The following is a 16,769-nucleotide window of genomic DNA, read 5'->3' on the forward strand; positions in this document are numbered from 1 at the left end:
CCTCATATATCCTTATCCTGAACTAGTACAGAAAAGGCAGGCAGATTTTGTTTAAAAAACCAAAAACTTAAGAAATGCCTGCTTTCGCCAGTCAGAGTGCCAGGAAAAGGGCAGTGTAGCTACACAGATTTCTTTTGGACAATAACTACCATTTCCAGGCAATCGCTGAAGGAGAAGCAAAAAATGTGACCTCACTTCTACTAGTCCAGTCAACAGAAGCTGAATGGAGAGCCCAGATTCCCACACCTTCACTAGGCACCCTTCCTCCCACTCCCTCCTGGTGGTGGGGAGTGTCAGAGAAGACTAATTGGGAAGCCAGGAATTTACAACCTGGGTAGAGATGGCTCAAAACCATGACCCAATTATTTTCAACTGTTTATTCACTCTGAATCAAGAAGACAATCTCCAAAGGTTACATACTGTCTGCTTTCATTCATGTGCATTCTTAAGAGTGACAAAATTATAGAGAACAGTAGTGGTGCTAGGGGTAGAGAGTGTGTTGATTATATATATCCCAAGGGAGATCTTGTGATTAAACAGTTCTGTGTCTTGATTCTGGGTGTAGTCACAGGAATCCATATGCAGTAAAATGACAGAGACGCACACACACACACACACACACACACACACACTCTCCCTATATTAGCCTGTTTGTTCTGTTATATAGTTGTACCACATGTAGTAGATCTAGGTGAGGACAGAGCACAAACCCAATTTCAGCTTACAGAAGTTTAGGGCTACCAGACTATTGATTCTCAAAGACAAAAATAGCGAATAAAAAAAATCAAATAATACTGTGTTTTGTTCCATTTTATGTCCTTTGGTCACTTGGCTTTGCAAACAGTTTATTTCCCCTTAGGTACACCTCAAGGCCTCTGTTTCTCTTATTGGGTCTTGATAATTAGCTAGGCTGGCCTTGAATTTGCTAACCTCCTGCCTCTCTGCCTGAGCAGCTGGGTTTAAAGGCATGCAGCAGCATGGACAATTCCTGGCCCTTTTCACTCATCCTGTGTCATTCCTCCCAACCTATCGGTGCTTGATACACAGTCTGTATAACCGGTAATGTTTCCCTTTCTTCTGATCACTCTGGTCAGACTTGGGCAGTTTACTTTGCAGCAGGCAGCATCCTTGTACATTTTCTAGTTTATCTGATAAAATGCCTGATGAAGGTAATGTAAAGTGGGGTTATTAAGGGAGGGTGGGTTTGTTTCTGCTCTACAGTGAGATAGGTCAGTGGAGAAGGCATGGTTGCAGGAGGGTGAGGTAGAGAGATAAATGTTGGTGCTCCATTATTCCTGTTTATTCAGTCCAGGACCTCAGCATACGGAATACAGTAGTGGTGCTAGGTGTGTCTTCTCACCTTAGTCACCCCTCCCTGGAGACTCCCACAGACCAGAGGTCAATCTGTCTTCTAGGAGATTCTGAACACATCTCCACAGGAGCCGTTTTCTTGCTTTTTGGCTGGCTGAGGAAAATGACCAGGACTAATTTACAGTGGTTGAAATCACGGATTAATTTAAAACAAATTCTGAAAACAAAACCTGACCTGTACTGTTATCCAGCAACTGTGTGATGATGAAATCTGAGCCCAGTGTAAATGGGAAGTAACAACACAGGAAAACACTGGGAAAATCACATCCATCATTCCTGACTTTAGATTCCCTGCCTGTTATTTCAGATAACCTGCATGTGTCTTCACATTTTGACAAATTTTGACCCTGAAGAAACATCTAGTTCTTCCTGCCCTTAAATATCCCTTTCTACTCTGCTTAAAGGATAAAGTCAAGGCACTCCGTTGAGTGATTAGCAGTGGTAGGCACTGAGGTGATGGAGTTGTATTTGGTTAGACAACCCCTGGAGGAAAAGTACTTTTTACTATATCATACAATGCAAACAGCACAGTTTTCTTTTGTGACTTCAAGTACTTTAAAAATTGTAACAATTTTGGTAAAGAGATACAAAAAGATATTTTTAGGTTTTTAGAGGAATACAAGAAATCTTGAAAACTTGTTTCTATTGAGGCAATTTGACAGATGAACATTCCCTTGTCTCCCTTGCACAGTTTGAGTTCATTCACAGATGTGTACAATTATCTTAATCTATCTTAGAAAATGTCTAACACTTCAGAAAGATCTGCACAGTTCTCGGTCACATTCCTACCCCAAACCTTAAGTGACCACCGATGACTGTGATTTTCTAGATATTTAAGTTGAATGTGCTCTTTGACACTGGTCTCTTCCACTTAGCTTGTTAGTATTGCTTGGACACAAGGTCTCCTTCAGCCCACATTGATCTCAAACTAGCGAAGTAACCAGGCTGGTCTAAACTCTTAATCCTCCTGTGCCGTGTACCCTCTTATTGGCATTACAGAAATGAGCCACTATGCCCAGTTTTGGCTCACTGCTTTCGAAGTGCCCCAGGGTAGACTTTTTAATGAGAACTTGACTCCTTTTCATGTACATTTTGTTGATCCTTTCTGAAACTCTTGGGCATCTGGGTAACGACTGTCTTTTCTGGCCTTTGTAAATAATGATGTTGTGAATACTTGTGAACAATCTAGAACCACTTTTCAGTTTTCTGAGGGACGTGTCTGTAAGTGGGGCTATAGGGTCCTCTATATAACTTTCTAAGAACCCAGCACACTCTTCCAAAGTGGCTGTACAGTTTTATGGTTCCATAATACATGAAGGTTGTAATTTGTCCACCTCCTCACCAACCATTCTTGCCTGGGTTTGTACTTCTTTAATTGCAGCCATTGTAGTGGGTGTGAAAAGTTTTCCGACAATGATTTTAATTTGCATCTCCCTAAGTGACTAATGATGCTAAGCATCACCAGTAATCATCTAAATATTTTCTTATAAAATGTTATTCTTTCATTCACTTGTAAATGAATTATTAGCCTTTTTATTGAATTCGAGGAGCGCTTTAACATAATCTGAATACAAACTCTATATAAGATACACGGCTTACAAATCCATCCTTCCAGGCTAGTGTATCTCCTCTTTAGGTACACTATTCTTTTAAAGTTTGAGTTTTATTCAAAATATAGTTTCCTTGCGGACCATTAACAGGCCAATCGCCTTGGTTTCAAAATATTACATTAGCATTTTAAAAATGGCACCTTAGGCCATTCAGGCACTGTTCTGGATTTGCTGTCCAACAGAGTACTTGGAACATATAGATAAGTAAAAGACAGTAAAACTGCAGAGGTGACTTCAAATGTCATTTTCTGAGAAGAGCGACCCTAACTCAAGGTCCCACTCCCAGTCTATTGACAATATAGAGCTAAAAGATGAAGATGGACTCATCAACACCGATAAGAGACTTCATCTTGTAGTTCCAGCTCGTGGTTGGCAAGCAGTAAGATACAAGCCTCTCAATGAGCTATTGAGAAAAAGGCCAAGGCGGTTGGTAGGTTACTCCTGGGCGATGACTGAGGCCCAGGGTTCTTTCCGTCTGGCAGAGCGGGGAGGCCAAGCCGATTCTGAGAAGTAGTGAGGTCTACTTCACCAGGGAAAGGGGTGGAAGGCATGGGAAAGGGGGTTGGCGGTATTTTTTTTCTGGTCCCCGAGGTCCGGCAGCCTCTTCCGGCGATGCGGGCCGGTGGCCTCCCCTCACCGCCCACCCTCGGTCGTGCATCCAGTCGCCTGGCGCCGGGCTCGAACGAACCACTCATCCCGCCACAGGTGGCTCCGCATCAGGCGTGGCCTTGTGCGGCGCCCCGGGGCCTGAGCGCGGCCGCGGCGCCCTCGCTTTCAGCCGTCCGCGACCGGCTCCCCGAGGCTTTACTTGCCGCCGCCGCCGTCTTTGTCCGCACACAGGTGGGCACTCTCTCCTGGCCGAGGCCACTGCCCGGACAACCGGATCCCGCGCCTCGGGGCGGGAGGGACAGGAGGGACAGGAAGCGACGGCACGGCGGAACCAACGGCGGCGGGGGCCAGGGGGCGCAGCCGGCGGCCGCCTAGGGGCGCCCGTCGCGGGGGAGGGGTCGGGCATCCGGTGAGCGCGGCCCCGGCCTCCCCCGCGCAGCCGCACCGGCCGCCGCGGCGGAGCTCGTCCTCCGAGGACTGCGCCCCGGCGGCCTTGCGCGCGCGCCCCGCGCTGACGGAGACGCCGGGCGAGCGCCGAGCGCGGCTGCATGAGGCGCGGCGGGAACTAGCGCGCCGAGCCCGCGAGGCCCGGCACGGAGGCTGGGGGGGCGGGCGCGGCGGAGGCGGAGCTCGTGCCGGGCCCGCCTGCCCGCGGGGGCGCCGCCGGCAGAGGCCGAGGAGGCGGCGCGGCGGACGGCGGCCCGAGAGGAGCGCCCGCGCTGCGGCCCGCGGGAGCGCGCCGCCACCGCCCGCGCCGGCCTGAGGAGCGCCTGCCGCCGCGCGGGCCGAGGTGAGTGCACGACAGGCCGGCCGGTGACGCCGGAGCGGAGCGGGGCGAGGCGGAGGCCCCGGCGCGCCCGTGTCCTCGGCCCTTTGTGGCCGCGCGGCCGGGGCGCGGGGTCCGGCCGCGGGGACTCCCGGGCCGCCCGGTGCGCGGCGTCTCCCTCTGCCGGGCAGCCGCGAAGAGCTGCGAGTTGGCGTCCTAGTTTGACATTGAGTTAGAAACCGTTTTTCTTCAGAAGACGGAAGTTTGTTTTATTGACAGAGGTAGAGCTAAACATGGCTCCTGGCTTCGGCCGTGTGGGACTTGCTGCCGCGGTACCGGGCTGGCCCCGGCTGGTCTGGAGCGACAGGGGAGGGCGCACAGGCCGGGGCCGAGGTCTGGGAAGTATAGCGGGCTTCAGGAGGACGGAATGAATGAAGGAGTGCAGCACAATGCCGAGAGAGACTGGCCAGGAATCGGGATGACTTGCACCGTCACTACCTCTTAGTCAGCCTTGCAGAGAGGACCCCCTTCTGACCCCCTCCGACCCCCCACCAAATTTATGACCTTGGCCTTATTTCAGAGCCACTGAACCAAATTCGATTGCCATTTCTGGTACCCGTGGGCAAATGAACAGTTTTGTGCTTTTGAATTGTTTCTGGAGGACAGATAATGTCACCGACACCCCACTTTGTGTTTAATAGTAAGTAGTACGGACGTTTCTTAATGCTTGTATCAAGAACTCTAGAAAGTAAGAAATCTTGTCCCAATTTTCACAGATGAGGATGAGACCCCAAGAAGTTAATAAAGTTTCCAGGTCACACCTAAGCTTCAGAGTTGAGATTCAGAGCTAGACTTGGGTTGTCTTAAGTACTCTTTGCTTCAAATCTGTGTCTAGACCTGTATCGTCCAGCGTGGTAGCCATTGACCACATGTGATTGTTTACATTTAAATTTTAAAAAGTTCAGCTCTTCTCTCACTAGCCACATATCAAACATTCAAGAGCCAAACGTGCTAGAGTTAATAGTGCTGGTCTTGACCATTTATTTATCTGGTAAATATTTGTTGAGTGCTGTCTGTTCGGTGTTAAGTCACTGTGGTACTTGCCCTTAAGGAGCTTGCATTTTACAAAGTAGCTTGAACTTTCCATGGTACCTCAGAGCCTTGTTTCTTTCGAATGTAGTTCATGGACTAGAAAAATCTTCATTCTCTGGGGAGTCACCCATCTACACCAACTGAATTAGCTTGTGTTTTAGCTTGATTCCAGGTTGTATGTGGTTTGAAATCTGAGAAGCCTTTTATTCAAAAGTCAGTGATAACTGGGTTTAGAGAATGTTCCTCGTTTTGTTTACTACGTGTTTTATTACTATTTTTTAAAATGTGTTGGGTATATTGTCTGCACTTTTGTCTTTGCACTCAGTCAGTGCCAGAGGAGGGAATTGAACCTGGGTGGGTCTTCTGGAAGACCTGTTAGAGCTCTTCACCTCCAAACCATCTCTACAGCCCCATTTGTTTTAAGCAGCAGACTGTACAGCTTTAGAAATTCTCATTATTCATGCAAACACCTAAGTGTCTGACTTCCTTGATGGAGCTTAAACTTACTGAGAGCAGAGATTGTCATAGCTTTCTTTCCTAGTCAGGTGTTCTCATAGACTTAACAGTCCCTGAGCAAATGAATGAGCGTAACAAAGATATTTGTAGTTTTTCTTTTGGAAATCCTACTACTACCTGGTAGAGTTCTGCTCTTGGCATGACTTATTGACCTTCTTATTCTCTGTTTTGTGTGTGTGTGTGTGTGTGTGTGTGTTGAGGCAGCGTTTCTCCCTCTGGCCTAGGCTGGCCTCAGCTCACAGAAGCCTTCAAACCTCACCCTTCCAAAGGCTGGGATTATATCATGAACCAACAAACCTGGCTTCATTTTGGGGTGAGGAATGGGGTTGATACAAAGTCTCCCTATGTAGTTCCTTTGCAGTGTAGGTCATTGACCCTCTTGCTTCAGCCCAAGTGCAGATTATACAGCCAGAATGTCTGCCTATCACTTCAGCAACAGGAAGTCCTCTTAATAAACTTAAATTGTAATCATGTTAGTACCGTGTGTGTGTGTGTGTGTGTGTGTGTGTGTGTGTGTGTGTGTGTGTGTATGGGCGCGAATGCGTATGCACACATAAGTGTGTGTGTGTACATATGTATGTATGTATGCATGTGTGAGCACTCACGCCTGTGTATATGTTTAATATTTTGTATTTATGTGTGTGGGCGTTTTGTCTATGTATGTGTGTGCCCTTAGTATATACAGTGCCTTTGGAGACCAGAAGGGGTCAGAACCCCTGGTACTGAATGAACCCCTGGATCATTCAACAGTCCCAAAGGGGTAGCAACCCAGAGGTTGAGAATCACTGGACTAGAGGCATGGGCCACTGTACCAGGATTTTGCCATTGTTTGTTTATGGATAACTTTCACAGACCAAGTAGAATCATTCAGGCTTCAGAATAGACTACCGTTCTATAGAAAATAACAGCACAACAGACATAGAGTCATTATTTTTACACTTGTTTATATACTACATACAATTCTCACACTTGGGTAAGATAGAAGAAAGGAATGTAGCTGTATAGAACAGGATTTACTGCATACTCACTCAGTCCACATTTATTGGGTGATTAATGTATGACAGACCCCAAATTAGAGAACAGGATCACATTAAACAGTACAGTTGAGGCCAGATTTAATGACCGTAACTTGCGTCGAGTGCTGTAGAGGATGGCGGAGAGATTGGGTGGGATAAGGGTAGGCAGCTGGAGGGGAATCCTTGCTTTTGGTCCCTAGATTAGTAGGGAAGGCTTCTCTGAGTGGCAGTTGGATTGTCTTTGGTTCTGGGTACCCTCCTCAGTTACTTCCAGGCTGGCTCATCCCGTCTCTGTTATCTCACAGCCACATGTATCTCTCTCCAAAGGTATTGTGCTTATTTCTGTACCTTTACATGTGATTTCTTTCCAAGATTACCCTCTTTAAAGTGATGCTGCTTGTTCATAGATTGGACCACATTGCTTGTCCTGCATGAAGCCCTTCACTGTTGATCCGTGCTGCGCTTATCTCTACTTAAATGTTTGGTGCTTGAGGGTAGCATTAGATATTTGTGTCTGTGTATACTCTTAAGTCCAGGAGAAGAACTGATAAAAGGCCTAGTGAAGTGTGCTCTCCTCCCTCTTTTAAATTAAACTTTCTTTTAAATTTTAGTTTATTATTTTACATGTATGGTTATTTTGCCTTCATTGAGTCTTTCTTTACTATTCTTGGGTGCCTGGTGCCCACAGAGGCCAGAAGCATGGATTCCCTGGTCCTGGAGTTAGAAATAGTTGTGAGATGTCCTGTGGATGCTAAGAATCAAACCTAGGTCCTTAGAAGAGCAGCCAGTGCTTTTAATTGCAGTGCCATCTCTCCAGTCCCTTACATTAAACTTTTTTTTTTTTTTTTTTTTTTTTTTTTTTTTTTTTGGTTTGTTTGTTTGCTTTTCAAGACAGGTTTTCTCTTTGTAGACCTGGCTATTCTAGAACTCAGTCTGGCCTCACAGAACTTCTGCCTCTTCCTGAATGCTGGGATTAAAGGCATGCTCCACTACTGCCCAGCTAAATTAAACGTTTATTGTGTGAGTACTGGAGGTCCACATGTAAACTAAGAAGCAGTTCAGGAAGGTCTCTTGTATCCTTTATCCAGTTATCTCCATTGGTGTTTCTTGTAAACTATAGCACAGTGTTAAACTACAATACACTCTGGTACAGTGATATTTCAGAGGATTCCCACCTCAAAAGATTTCCTTATGTCGCCATTTTTAGAAAAGTTTATTTTTATTTTATGTGTATTAATGTTTGCCTGCATGTGTGCTACTACATGTATATACATTGCTTGCAGAGACCAGAAGAGTGTATCAAATTCCCTCTAACTGGAGTAATAGATGGTGTGAGTTCTTTGTGAGTACAGGGAACCAAACCAAATTCTCTACCAGGGCAACAAATTTCTTAACAGCTGAGCCACCTCTCCAGTCCTTTATATTGCTTTTAAATCATCCTTTTATCCCGCCCCCACTCTTCCATAAACTCTGGAATCCTAATCTGTTCTCTGTTTCCATTATTTTGTCATCTCAAGAAAATTTTATAAATGGGATTGCTTACTATAGTAAGAACCTGTGAACTGACTGTTTCCACTAAGGATAATAGAGATTTGCCTAATTTGTTGACTGTTATCAATAGTTGCTTCCTTTTTATTGTTGAATAGCATTTCATAGTATGAATGGACTCTTATTCCAGTGTTGAGGATTAATAAAGAGCTAACAGTGAGATCTGAAGTGTTCACATTTGGAACTCTAGAAAAGTGTACCAAATGTGGTGAATTTTCATGATTCTTTGAACCGTTTAAGAGTTTTAGGTATCTGGTTACTTCCAGTTTTTGATACCACAAATGAAAGATAATAAACTTTCATGTTCAGGTCAGGTTCTTGTGTTTTGTTTGGTTCTCTTGTTTTTCTGAAACAAGGTCTTAGGTAGATTAGGGTGGTGTGTGTGTGGAGGGGTGCTATTTAGATGCAGCTGGCCTGGACCTCCTGATCCTACAGCCTCTACCTCCCAGGTACTGGGATTATAAGCTTATACCATATGTTTGGCTTTTCATACAGGTTCTTAACTGAACAGAAGTCTGTGTTGTACAGTTATTGGATTGGTTGAGTTGTGTGGAATCTGTTCTAAGGTGACTGTAACATTTTGTATTTATTACAGTGAAGCACGAATGATCAGCTTTTCTGCTTCTTCACCACAGTTTATGTTATTACTGTTTTTTGTACCACCCATTCTGATAGGTATGTAAGAGCTCACTGTTCTAATGTACTTTCCCTAATGGCTAATGGTGTTGAGTATTTTGCTTGTTTTTTAAATGGTCATAGGGATAAACCCAGCACCTCATTTGTGATAGGCAAGGAATCTACCACTGAGCTACATCCCTTCAGCATCTTGTAATCTGTATATTTTCTTTAGGGAAGTGATTTTTGCTTGTTTTCAAACTGGGTTGTATTTTTTAACAACTGTGCTTTGAGTGCTTTATATATTCAGTTACTAATATTGTCAGAAAGTGTGATTTATCTGTAGATTGTCTTTTCATTCCATTCATAAGATTTTTGTGGAGCAAAAGTTTTTAATTTTGTTAAAATCTGGCTTTTCTATTTTGTGGACCATATATTTGGTGTCAAGCCCAAAAACTCTTTGCAAAGATCTAGATTCTGAAGAATTTCTCCTGTGTGTATCTTTCAGGAAAGTAACATGCTTCATACATGATTCATTTTGAGTTACTTTTTGGGTAAAGCATGAGACTTAGGTCATAGCTTATTTACCCCCTTGGATGTTCAATTGCTTCAATACCATTTGTTGAAAAGATTGCCTTTCTTCTATTGAATTGCTTTTGTGTACTGTCAAAAGCCATTATGTATATTTATATATGTGTATTTCTGAAGTGTTTATTCTATTAATTTGTGTTCCTCTATAAATTACCACACAGTTTGGTTACTGAAACTGAGCCCCCACCCTGTGTATTCATTTTCAAAATAATAGTTACTCATTTTTCTTTGCTTTTTCATATACATTGTAGAATAATTTTTATTTACAAAAACATCTTGCTGAAATTTTGATAGATTTTGATAGACTCCAGTCAGTTTGGAACAAACTGTTTTCTTTACTGTAGTCACTGTATATCTGTTTATTGAGCTCTTTGTTTCATTAGCATTGTGAAGCCCAATAGTCTGTTACTGCATCTATGTCTTATATTTTGTTAGGTGTTTTTGTTGGATTTATGTAAATATGTGTATACTTTAGCAATGATAAGTGCTGGGTTTTTTTTATACACCTTTTTACAAGATTTATTTATTTTATGTACATGAGTACACTGTAGCTGTCTTCAGACACACCAGAAGAGGGCATCAGATTCCATTACAGATGGTTGTGAGCCACCACGTGGTTGCTGGGAATCGAACGCAGGACCTCTGGAAGAGCAGTCAGTGCTCTTAACTGCTGAGCCATCTCTCCAGTCCCAACTCTTGGAATTCTTACACATACTAATTATGCCCAGTCACAGAGTTACATTTCAGAGCTTTTTGATACGGGATGGATTCTATTGATTGATTGATTTTTTTTTTTTTTAAATAATATTGATCAGCTTTGCTTGGTTATAGTATATACTTTTTTAACCTTTTACTTTATTTTTATTGAAAATAATTTCTTTTCAGTGGGATGGTACTGGTGCATGCCTTTAATCCTAGCACTTGGGAGGCAGAGGCAGGTGGATCTCTGAGTTTGAGGCCAACCTGGACTACAGAGTGAATTCTAGGACAGCTAGAGCTACACAAAGAAACCTTGTCTTGAAAAAAAACAAACAGAAACAAAACAAAAAAAAAAATTCTGGTTACAGTTTTTTCTCCCAGTTTTTTGTTTTGTTTTTTGATTGTCTGGCTTTTTGTTTTTTAAACATTTATTTATTTTATGTATATGAGTACACTGTAGCTGTCTTCAGACACACCAGAAAGGGCACTGAATCTCATTACAGATGGTTTTGAGGTGGTTGCTAGGAATTGAACTCAGGACCTCTGGAAGAGTAGTCAGTGCTCTTAACCGCTGAACCATTTCTCCAGGCCCTGTCTTACTGTTTTTAATATGTTTGTCTTAATTACTGTTCTGTTTGCTGTGAAGAAATACCATGACTAAGGGAACTCTTAATGGGAAAAAAAAAGAAATTTAATTGGGAGCGTGCTTTACACTTTCAGAGGTTTAGTTCATTAATCATCATGGCAAGCAGCATGGTGGCATACAGACACACTGGAGCAGTAGCTGGGGACTATATCCAATCTGTAGACACAGAAAGACTTTAGGCTCCGCCCACTCCCAGTGATGCACTTCCTCCAACACGCCACGCCTCCTAATCCCATTAGTCCTTTCAAATAGTGCCACTCCCTTGTGGTTAAGCATTCAAATTTATGAATTTATTTTTAGTCAAACCACTAGTGTTGAATTCTTATGTTCTTTCAGTTCAGTGTATATTTTTTATTGAGAGACTTTCTTTTTGACTCATGAGTTATTTTAAAGTGTACTTTGATAAGCGGTTAGACCTTTTATTTTATTCTGGTTTGGGGTTTATGGTTTAATTCCACTGTTGTTGGAGCACTTACTCTGAGTTAAATTCTCTTATATTTGTTGAAGTTTGTTCTATGATCCAGTGATCGAGAGTATAAACTATCTTGAAATCCCATGGAGTCTGCTATAGTTGGGTCAAGTATGATCTTAGTTCCTATTTAGATCCTGTTAATCTAAATTGTTGAATTAATTTCCTCCCTCCCTCCCTTTTTTTCCTTGAAAGTTGAATCCAGGTCTTGCACTTACTAAGCAAGTATTCTACCACTGAGTTACACACTTCAGTTTTTGAACAGAGTGAAATTTGTTTACCACATACGTACATTTAGCTGTTGTGGCTTTTTGATAGATCTGCTTTTCTGCTTTTTTTGCATTTGTTTGTTAAATATTATTTGATATTATCATAGCTCCTGTACTTTATAGATTATATCTTTTATATTTTTGCTTTCAACTTGCCTGTACTGATTAAATATTTCAAATAGCTTTTCTGTAAATAGCATATAGTTACATCGTGTTTTAGAGTTTGTTCAGCCAGGTTCCATTTTCATTGATATATTAAGGCCATTTATATATAATTATTACTATATTAGGGCATACACTTAGCACTCGACTTTTGCTTCCTAATCTTTCTTTTTCAGATTTACAGATTACTCGAACATTTACACTTTTCTCACCTTGATCTATGCTTTTTTTGTATAATTCTTTACCTTTTTTCTTTAAAAAAAAAACAAACAAAACAAAACAAAAAACCAAACTCCTGGCTTCTGCTGCTTATGTAGCAGAGGATGGACTTGTCAGACATCAATGGGAGGGGAGTCCCTTGGTCCTATGAAGGCTTGATGCCCCAGTGTAGGGAAATGCTAGGTTGCTGAGGTGGGAGTGAGTTGGTGTGTATGGGAGCATCCTCATAAAAGCAGGGGGAGGGGAAGGAGATGGGAGGTTTGTGGAGGGGAAACTGGGAAAGGGGATAACATTTGAAATGTAAACAAATAAAATATCCAATTAAAAAAAAAAAAAAACCCAAACTTCTGGGAGCAGAGTGGGATAGGAGCAAGGAGACTTGAGTCTCAGCTGCTCATGGTGGCCTAGGACTCACTATGAAGACCAAGTTGACCATATTCTTGATTCATGCTTGGCTAAGAATTTTTGTCATTGTTTTAATGTAGATTTGTGAAAAATTCTTTTTCTTTGTATGAGAATATTAATTCCCTTTCAGCTTTCTATCGGTAGAGGTTTTTTATACTAATAGCTTTTTCTTCCAGTCTTTGAAAAAATTTGCTTTCCTTTTGATTCTTGTGGTTTCAGATAAGAAATCTGCTCTCCTTAAAGTCACTTTTCCTTTTCAGTTGTGGCCTATTTTCTCTCATTATCTTTAGAAGTATTTCTTTTGCTTTTACATTCTGATGATTCTGATACTTTTGGTATGGATTTCTTTGTTTATCCTGCTTGGTGTTTACTCAGCATCCTGAATCTTTAGGTTTATGTCTTTTGTAGGAAGTTTTCACCATTATTTTTTAAGTACTTTTTTAGCTCTATGTTTTTCTGTTCCCCTTACTTGTAAGACAGACAACTTGAGCAGTAGCGCTTTTGTTACAGTGTTCAAGGGTGTTCTTCAGTCTTTCTGTTCTGCTCGGATACTTTTTGCTACTAAGGCTTCCTGTGTACTTCCTCTGCCCTTTTAGTTTGCTGTTGAATTTGCTCACCTACGTGAGCTTTTAAAATTTAAAAGCTTTTCCAGCTTTTAAAATTTTGGTTTGGGTCTTTATCTGCTACTTTTTAGGCTTTTTCATTTTTAACTTGTTTAGAGAGTTCTCATAATTGTTGATGTATTTCTGTCAAGACTATTAAAAAATGGACAATTTTAACATCTATTGGTGTTGTTTCAGTTGAATTCTCCATCTTTTGGACGTGTGTGTGTGTGTGTGTGTGTGTGTGTGTGTGTGTGTTTAAAATCCGGATAGTTCCCTGTTCTCTAATATTTTAGTTGTTTCTTTTTTCCTTTTTTATTTTTAAGCTTTCTGTTTTCACTGGAGTTTGGAGGGGCATCACTTCAGCAGTGGAAATGAAGGGAGTATACCATTAGACTTCTTTTGACCCAAGAGAGCTTATTCTGTACTTGGGTGGATGAGGTGGTATACAAGGGAGAGTGTCTTGTTACAAGCTGATGTGGATGAAAGCTTTGGCTCCTGTTATGGTTTGAATGTGAAATGTATCCCATAGGATCTTATGTTTGAGCTTTTGGTTTGTAGCTAGTGATGCTGGGAAACTTGTGAAACTTTGAGGAGGTGGAGTCTCAGTAGAGGAAGTGGGTCACTGGGTTGAGACTTGGAACTTTATAGCCTAGCTGTACTTCTGGCTCATATTCTGCATTTGAGTTTGGGTGCAATGTGACCAGCCAGCCTATCTGCTTCTTTCCACACCATGCCTTCCCGGCCTGTTGCCACATGTTCCCCACCACATTAGACTGTATCCCTCTGGAACTACAAGACAAGGTAAACCCTTTCTCTCTTAAGCTGTTTTTGTCAGGATAGTTTTTTTCACAGCTGCCTATGTTGACTTATTGAATGCTGCCCTGGTTTGGAGGACTTAGTCTCATTACAGCTTGTGAGTGAAGTACAGCCTTCTCACCTCAGTTGCTATAGGTGTTTTATGTAGTTTCTATTTAAAATCACTGTTTCTGGGATGTCTCTTTCTAGTCTTCTGGATGATCCAAACAAACTTCTGTTGGGGCTTGATTTATGCCTGTTTGCATTTCCAGTTGTTGGTGTCATCTCCCTCGGATCTGAGTACATGAAGCAAAGACAAATCACAGACATCTCATTTCGTGCCGCCCCCTTTTTACTGAAGTTCATGGCTCGTCTGCCTACTTCTTTCCTAAGCCCTACCAGATGAGCAAACGACAGCAAAACCTAGTCTTCTCCTGTTTATGTATCTGTTCCACTGTCAGAAGCAAATATCCCTGAAGAGCCAGTATTTGACATTTCCATGTCCCATAGAGTAATTTTTTTAGTACATGTAATATATGAATTGCAAGTAAAAGAGAGCTGCCATATATAATTCTTACCTTAAACGTTGTTTGCATTTTTGTATCTGTTTACTCTGAGTCTTCTAATGGACTAGGTACCAGGTTGATGTGTAGGGACTATTGCTTGATATTATCTACTTCTTTCTAAAACAAAGTTTAATTATTTTAAAATTTTTGTTTTGTGTTTGCAAACATGCCACAGTGCACGTGTGGAGGTCAGAGAACAATTTTCAGGAGCTACTTCTCTTCTACCATATTGATAGATCACATTGAACTCGGGTCATCAGGCTTGGAGGCAGGTACCTAATACGTACTGAGCTCTTTTACTAGCCCACTTCTTTTTAAAATGTTAAACCAGTGATTAGTCATTCAGTTTAACTTTCTCCTGTTGTTTTCTTTATATTTTTGTGCCTACAACATTTTTAATGTTTTGAGATAGAACGACAGTAATGAATATTGAGAGAACAGCTCTGATTTAAGGTGATCTGTTTTTTCTTTGATTTTTTTGGAATTCTCATAACTTCTTAGAAATTACAAAATAATTGGCTTAGGGAGAAGACTTAAAGGGTTAAAGCACTTGCCTACAATCTTGATAACATGAGTTTGATCCCTAAGACCTCCCATGGTGGAAGGAGAAAACTGACTACCACAGTTTGTCATCCGACCTGTATAGATATACCATGGCACTTACCCTTCCTCAAACAAACAAAACAAATACAATAACTTAAAAATACAATAATTATGTTTTTTATAAGAGTCTTCTACAATCACGGACACGACTGTTCTGGAGTCTGTAAAGGTCTCTAGACATAGTTAGGGCTAGAGTCTCAAGTGTCCTCCACAGGGTTATGCTTTGAGTGCTGGGCTCTCAGTGTGTGCAGTTTTGAAGGCTGTAGATAAAGCTTTCTCGTAAAGCTGGTAGACGGAGATTGGTAGAAGGGGGCTTTGGAAATTATACCTGCTCCCAGCTCTATTTGGTCTTTGCTTGCTGTGATGGAACAACCTCTGCCTCATGCTTCCTCTTCATCAGCTAGTGACCCACTCACTCCATTGTGCAAATCTGAAACAGTCCTTCCTCCCTTAAGTCTGCCCTGAAGCCCGAACACTAGCAGACACAGATAAAACCTTTCTAGGGATCCGAGTTGTAACAGTGAATTAGAACAGATCAAATGAAATGCAGGTTATTGATAATTGAAAATGTGGCTGGAAACCACTGTATATCGTATCAGCTGTGTGCTATGCATTGTTCTAAGTTATCTACTCACATTGTCTGGTCTTTATAAGATTAAAGGATGTGGATAGGTTAAGTGGTAGAACTGTGGTCTCATCTTTTTGTTCTTAAAAAGAAACCTTTGTGTTTGGATGTTTCTTTGCACATATATCTGTATATCATTTGCACGTCACTGCTAAGGCTAGAGAAGGTTGAAGCTCCTGGAACTGGAGTTACAGGTGCTTATGAGCCACCATGTGGGTGCTGGGAATTGAGCCCCTGATTTCTGACCTCTAGAGTAGCCGGTTCTCCAGTCCCTTTTCCATCTTTTAACATGTGAGTCTTGCTCCAGAGTTTATAGATTTAACTATCAAACTAGATTGCTTTGCTAAGGTAGTTTAAGCCAGATTGAGAAGAACTTGAAAGGAGGGTTGGGGACATGTTTGAGACAGGGACTCAAGCCTAGGCTGGCCAGTCTTGCTATGAGCATGTATGACCTTGAACTACTGGTCTTTCTGTCTCCACCTCCCAAGTGTGTGCTGTCAGCTGTAACCATTGAGTTGGGAGGGGGTGGGGGGAGAGGCTTTGAAATACCAAGTAGAAGAGTATGGGTGTATGAAGGAACCACTGAAGAGATTGATGAAGACATTGAATGATATGGTTAGAATCCATTTTGAAAGTACATGGAGATAAATATGTAATCATTATTTCAAAAGACCATATGTAAGAAGTGAGGTGTCATGTGTAGGAACATTCAGGAGCTTGTTTAGAGAGGAATCCATCATTATTGGTGAGTGAAAGAACATTTTATCACTTGATCTCCGAAGGGGTAATATTAATAACATGGGAACAGAGTAAGAGTGTTACAACTAGAGCAATTAGTGTGTTCAGATTTTCTTTATTTCTTCAGTGGTGAGAATCAAATCCAGAAAGTGCTAGGTGTAAAGTGTTATGAATCACCTCATCACTCACGGAATATCTTGAGACATCAGTTGTGAGAGCTAGAGAACTCCAGAT

At 41.9% G+C, this 16,769-nt stretch overlaps 1 protein-coding gene across 2 annotated transcripts in view; it reads left to right on the forward strand.

Moving 5' to 3' along the window:
- The first annotated feature begins 4,035 nt into the window (after nucleotides 1-4,035).
- Nucleotides 4,036-16,769, forward strand: part of GALNT1 (polypeptide N-acetylgalactosaminyltransferase 1) — a 69,096-nt gene continuing 56,362 nt past the window's right edge. For both annotated transcript variants that reach the window (XM_080920425.1, XM_080920424.1), the window contains exon 1: nucleotides 4,036-4,380. The gene's annotated coding sequence lies outside the window, so the exon portion shown is untranslated. The remainder of the gene's footprint in view (nucleotides 4,381-16,769) is intronic.

Source organism: Micromys minutus (genome assembly GCF_963924665.1).
Source record: "Micromys minutus genome assembly, chromosome: 8".
Classification (NCBI taxonomy): Eukaryota; Metazoa; Chordata; class Mammalia; order Rodentia; family Muridae; genus Micromys; species Micromys minutus.